This window comes from Poecilia reticulata, unplaced genomic scaffold (genome assembly GCF_000633615.1).
Source record: "Poecilia reticulata strain Guanapo unplaced genomic scaffold, Guppy_female_1.0+MT scaffold_125, whole genome shotgun sequence".
NCBI classification, from domain to species: Eukaryota; Metazoa; Chordata; class Actinopteri; order Cyprinodontiformes; family Poeciliidae; genus Poecilia; species Poecilia reticulata.
In genome coordinates, this window is record NW_007615013.1 from 1042842 (window position 1) to 1049495 (window position 6654).

At 47.3% G+C, this 6654-nt stretch overlaps 1 protein-coding gene across 3 annotated transcripts in view; it reads left to right on the forward strand.

The window, feature by feature from the left end:
* The window catches only part of pthlha (parathyroid hormone-like hormone a), a 71736-nt gene that overhangs the window by 45214 nt on the left and 19868 nt on the right, over positions 1-6654 (forward strand). Inside the window, exon 1 of one of the 3 annotated variants that reach the window (XM_008401663.2) lies at positions 1177-1599. The exons of the other annotated variants lie outside the window; for them this stretch is intronic. The gene's annotated coding sequence lies outside the window, so the exon portion shown is untranslated. Of the gene's footprint in view, positions 1-1176; positions 1600-6654 lie in introns of those variants that run through there. 3 annotated transcript variants of the gene reach the window in all.

Sequence of the window (6654 nt, forward strand, 5' to 3'; positions counted from 1 at the left end):
CAGTTAGCATCACGGCAGGTCCAGTTAGCATCACAGCAGGTCCAGTTAGCATCACGGCAGGTCCAGTTAGCATCACAGCAGGTCCAGTTAGCATCACGGCAGGTCCAGTTAGCATCACAGCAGATCCAGTTAGCATCACGGCAGGTCCAGTTAGCATCACAGCAGATCCAGTTAGCATCACGGCAGGTCCAGTTAGCATCACAGCAGGTCCAGTTAGCATCACAGCAGGTCCAATCCACACCGACACCAATGAGAACCAAAGCACTGAGCTGAAAACCAGCAGCAGAAACATGTTTGTTTTTGATTAAAAGTTTAAAAGAGATCCTTACAACAGATCCGATAAAACTGTCAGAACCGGTCCAGCCAAAGTAAACCCTGTTTAAATCATCTCTCCATTATGTTCTGATCCGGTTGTTTTTGTAAAACTTAATGAAGACTGACGGAGTTTATGAACCAACAGAAACATTCACCACAACAACAAACTGGAGTCCAAACCTTCTGGTTCTGTTGGAAGTGATATAGAAGAACTTTCTGGGTAACTAAGCCCCACGGTTCTATTTTAGGACCAAATGCACCAACATAAAACAAGGAGGCCGCAGACAAACATTGTTCTGGAATCAGAATGTTGATCAGGATCCAACCTGGGCTTCATTTAGACTCTCAAACTAAACTAGACATGTTGGAAACAGAACAGATTTCCAGCTTGTCTGTTAGAACATGGAGCCACAGAAACCATCCAGAATCCATAAATCAACTCGGAGATTCTCGTCATGGGAAGACTTCCTGTTTTTCTGTCCTGGAGCACCAATAAGATGGATTATTCTGGAAATGTTCCTGTTCCTGATCAACTGGTTGCTTTATGAACTTCAAGGATCGCAGCAGAAAAGGTGTCAGACCTCAGGTCCAACCATCCAGCATTCCTGTGGAGGTTCCAGAACCAGGACAGTACTTCCACTGGACATCAACCGGACCGCCAGCAGACACTGACGGGAGGCGCCTCAAAACATCAGGAGCATCTGGAATATTAGCTCCCCATAAATTCTTCTCCCAGTTGGATGATAAAAGTTTATCTGTTACTTCAGAACATTGAAGTTCTGAACAAATTTGTGCTACGACGTTCAACAGAAGAACATCTGAAGCGTTTCTGATCAGAATTTGGACCCAGGAGTTTCCCACATCATTCAGGCTTCACTTGTGCTTTGGTGTCACTTTGATGGTCAAAGACTGGAGATCTGCCTGCTGTTCAGGACGGGATCTGGACCCGACACAAGACAGGAGCACAGATTCCCCATCCGGATTAACATCAGGTGGACCGTCTGCAGCAATGCCACAGGTATCAACAGCAGGAACATCAGGAATGCTGGGAACGACGGCGTGGGAAACGGGGCAGTGAGGCAGAGCAGAAGGATCAAAGTTTGGGAACATGAAGATGGATTGATTTTGTTCTTCACAGGGATTTATTTTTAAATCTTCATTGTCCGGAACGGCATTCCAAGGATGAATAAAATCTGCTTAATGAGAACCAAGCGGAGGACGTTCAACATGCTGAAAACAGAAACAGATGAAAGCTGAGCTCTGAAAACGGGAGTCTCTCTACAGGTAAACTTTATTCTGATCGGGACGTTCGGATCCAGATCAGGTGTTTCTGTTACATAAGGAGCTGTTCGTGGCTGCGGTGGGATGATTTATTCTGTCATCTGTTGGGTTCCGGTTCCTCCGGTTGGGAACATCTGCGTGACCTCTTTAGGCCTAGCATTGGCCTGGTTCTGACCCATTCATTTGGTTCTGGCACCGTCAGTCTGAAGCATCTTTCTGCAGCAGAATCAGGGATCAGAGGCTGATCTGTCCGGATCCAGAGTTGCTGCTTGTGTTTCTCTCCACTTTCACCTGCAGACTTTGACCCGGTTCTGGTTCCTCCTGTGTGATGCAGTGATTCAGACTGTGGGTTCAGCCTCCGCTGGCTGCTCTGGTTCTGTGGAAAGCCCGGGTGACGGAGCGCTTCCAGCCTCCTGACACGCCGAGCCGCTCCAGGAATAGAAGCGTGGTTCTAAGTTTGGAGCGCCTGACGTTGGGAGTTGGGCTGGAGGAGATCCAGGGAGCAGCAGGGACTCCTGCGTCAGCCAGCTGTGAAGAATGAAACCACGGCGCTGGCCGGGCTCAGACCGTCCCACCATGTTACTCCAGTGGTTCTGAGAGGGCTGTTACGTCACGGCCTGCCGGGAGCAGGTCTCCTTGGACAGGCAGCAGAACATGGTTTGGATAAAACCATGGTCTGGGTCAGCATACTCCAGTTATCCATTTACTGCACAAGGATTTCAGTCGGTTCACCACGATTAATCCAAGGAACCATTTCAGCAGCAGAAGATGCTGTGTGACCGTGTGATGAAGCACACTGACTCCATCATCTCCAAAAGGACCAGAGTGGACCCCGGCTCTCTGTGTCTGATTTATAAATCACATGGTGGCGACGTCCTGCAATGTTTGGGTTGCCGATTTGATTCCCACCACCGGCCTCTGTTAGTGTGTCCTGGGGAAAGACTCTTCACCCGCCTGGCCAGCTGGTGGAGGTCAGAGGACCCACTGTAGCCATGGTTGCTATCCAGCAGCTTGCCACCATCAGCATATGAATGTTCAGGGTTTCCCCCAGAAACCTGCTGAGCCCGGTGGCTGGGCGCCATCATCCAGCGGCCCGTCGTGTTTTTGAGTAAAAAAATGTCTAAAATTTACAGGAAATGTGAAAATATCACTTGATAATTGTGTTATTGAAAGATTGGAAGAACACTGAACACCAACTATAAAGTCTTAAAATGCAAACATTTTAAAAAGACAGACAATGCTTAGCCTGGCAGTGGCACAAGTAAAGCCTGGTGGCCCGCCAGGCTAATAATACATGGGGGACCCTGAGTGTGAGTGACTGTGAAGAGTCCTCTGGACTTGATGAAGGTCTATGCAAGCACAGGCCATTTAGTGCCAGTGAAATCCTCGTGAACATCAGCCGTCAGAAATGGCGACCGTTCTTCAGGAACCTCAATGGGAACGTTGGGAACCATGAGGAGGGACTAGGGACACCAAAACAACGTCCAGTTCTTGGAGGATTCAGGACTTCTGGAGAATCTAGGAACGTTGGGAACCCCAGCAGGTGCTTCCAGACACAGAGGAGCGCCACCATGAGGCCGTTTCCATATGAACTGGATCTTTAACCAAAACCTTCTAGGTTATCAGTTTTCCTGTTGGACGTGATGGACCGGTTCTGTTGATGTGAAATAAAACGGGTCGGGCCGAGGCGTTGCGTAATCTCCAACTGGTCTTTCCATGTTTCATCACGGTTGTTAACTTGGGCTCCTCATGTCCGACCCGTCTGGACCTGGGGTCAGGAGTCTGATGACTGAGGCTTTAAGGCTCCTGAAGGAATCTGTCTGATGCTGGAAACTCCGTCTGCAGCTATAAATAGCCGCCTGGTTGTCTCCAGTTGAAACGACGCCAGCTCTGTCCCGCAGCATCATGGACACATATCTCACAATCATCTGGCTTAAGTGGAAAAGTAGAGCTGCTGGCTGCCGCGGCGCGGAGGAGCTGCTGGAACCGCCGATGCGTGGGCCGGCGGGGGGATCTCCCAGGACGGCTCTGGGAGCGGCGGGCCGCCGTAAATACTTCCAGATTTCAGTCCAGCTTTCAGACCCGACTCAGTCGGGTTTAAAGGGATTTGAGTGTCAGAGGTCACGTGACTCCAACTGTAGGTGAAAAGCCCAGCAGCACCTGGAGGGACGAGGACTTTCCTCTGGCTCTGCAGAACGTCTCGGCCCAACCGGAGTCGGCGCTGATTGTGCATGAAGTGGAACCACATTGAGGAACATGAGCTGACGGGGGGATCAGCAGGCGGACATGTTTTCACTGACTCCCGGGGAAGGGGATTCTGGGAAAACAAGGAGGACATCAGCAGCTCTTTAATGCGTCAGCTGGAGTCCGAGCCGCTGCTGTGGATCGGCTGGTTTCAGCCTCCAGACGGAGTTTAAACATGAAGAAAACGCTTCCATGGTTTCGGCTCCAGCTGGACCGATTCCACCAGAACTTAGGTTTCCTGGTCCCAAGAATCTCCTGGTATCCAGCCTCTCCGGCTCAGAAACACAGAGGACCTTTGACCTGGAGAAGGTCGGAGGTCAGCCGAGTCACAGAAACCAGGAAAACTCCAACAACTTTAAGACAGAAGGAATTCGGACACAAATTCTTCTGTTTGACCAAAACGGCTGAAGAACTGAAGTTTCTAATCCAGACATCAGAAATAAAGACTTTTTAAAGTCCCTGTAGTTTCACTTTACGTTTACTTTTCCTCATTGGATGGAAGCGTTTATTGTTTTTACTAAATAAATCAATACAAGATTTTATTGCTTTTTAAAAAATATTTTTACAATATTTTACAAAATGTTCCCCAAATATTTAGATCTCAGAAGAAAATGTTGTTTTTGCCAAAGTTTTTTCATTATTTCAAAACCTGAAAGTAGAAATAAAATTGAGGCTTTGCAAAAATGACGGCATGGTAGAGTAGATCCTCTAAACCAGACTGGGTTTCATTTAGGAGGATCAGGGTAAAGGGGTCTGAAAATCAGTGGTGGCTAGCTAATGCTAAAGAGCTAAATTCAGCCATGTGTGAGCTACGTCTGTTATGTCGCCCTCTACAGGCTGAGGCCTGTTGCTGCACGCCTTCCTGTGAGGTTTGGATCAGTTTTATAGTTGTTGAGTTTTGCTAATTCTGTTGTTATCCTCAGTTTTACAGCAGTGCATTCTGGGTACAGAATGTCATTTGTTGCATCGCATCACGGGTAGAGGAAACGGAACAGACTTCAAAATAAGAGCATGATTATAAGTGTGTTCTTCCTAACAGTGAAAACCAAAACCTTCAACACGACTGGGAGTTTACAAACCAATCACGTAAATTAGCACCTTGAAATGTATCTGGAAAACGTATTTAGGGAAGATGAGTCTGATGATCCGCTAAGCGGAAAGCTTTTAGCTTAGCGGATCATCTGACATGTCACTGCAGCTGGAAACAATAGCCTGCCACACCTTTCAGATTTTCACCAGTAAAACTGAAATGAATCATCTTCCCATCGTGATTCTGCTGTCAGTCACAACAACGCGACCCGGCTCCCTTCACCTGCCGCCTCATCTCCGCGTTTCACTGGGATTACGGATTTACAGCCTGGGAATTCTGGCCTGCGTCCCGGGAACTCCCATCCCGCTGGGCCATCAGCGACGGCCGCAGTCTAATGAGGGGAAGTTTTCTGGAGGAATTCTCTTCCACAGTCCAAGAGCTGATTAAAGGATCCACTGTCTGCAGAAGATCCTCGCATCATTTCGCCGTCAGGAAGCTGCGGACGCCTCCGCTGCTCTAATCCTCCATTTTGAACCTGCTCTGGTTCTGAAAACATCCAATCTGTTTGGGTCCAGTGGCTCTGACCCGGTTCCAGCTGAAACTGGGCTGTTTCTGGATGGTTCACTGCAGCTAACTGTCTTTATGTAGAGGTAGCATGTGTGTTGCTGGCGTGAACAGCTGCTACCTGAGCAGAAAGCTGAACTTCCTGTGGCGCTACAGACCTCATGACCTCATGACCTCATGACCTCACCTGTTTTCCAGCCGCCATGTTTCTGTCCCACCTCCAGCGTCGCTGTGATGTGGAAACGTCAATGAAACTGCGGTTTCTCATTTATCTTCAAACACCTTGTTAAAGCGTGGAAGAGTCCCGGCGCCTGCGTCTGTTTCATTAGAGGAGCTGTAATTTCTGCTCCGCACCATAAACAGGACGGAAACGTTTTACTGCGCCGCCTTCATGACTTCAGACGGGATCGGCTCGTCTTCACTCTGTGCTGTTTCCGTCTGCATCACTCAGCAGTTGCTGTTCATTTCCTGCTCAGACTGATACCTGGACACATTAGCGTGTCTCAGGACATGAGCTGCTGAAACGTTTCGGCCATGTGGCACCAAATAAAGCTTTAAACACTAAAGTAAATAAATATCCTAATTACTGCGTTTAATACCGCAGACCTTGAAGTTCATTTCTGCTTGGCTTTAGTCACTCTGACCCCTTATTAATTAATTAAAATGTGACGTTTGGTTCGGTTCCCCTATCAGCAGGTCGGTTTTCACAGCTCTTGGTTTTTGTGGATCGTATTTTATTCGTAAAGCAAGTTTAAAATATTATGAAGCAAAAGCAGCTTGGAAAGCTGACAGAGCAATGCTAGCTGGTGTCAGCCAATCCAGGAGCTGCGTTTACTTTCCTTGTTGCTGATTGGCTGAACCAGAGGAAGTTATGACGTGTAAATACTAGCTTCTGTTGTGCAATTTAACAATGAGAATAACTTTATGAATAATATTTATACATAAATATGTAAAAAGTCCTTTTACTGTTGGCATATTGAAAGTTGTTCTAGTTTGCTTTTCATGCAGCTGGAACTTTAACATGCTTGGAAAATAAAAGCGTAGCATTTTGGTGTGCTAACTATTTAGCCTTTTGACTCATTTTAGTAAATTAATGGTAATTCAATATGTGGATGTAATTTAAAAACTGATTTAGCATGCTAACCGTGAATTAGCATGCTCACTGTGAATTACCATGCTAACCGTGAATTAGCATGCTAACCGTGAATTACCATGCTAAC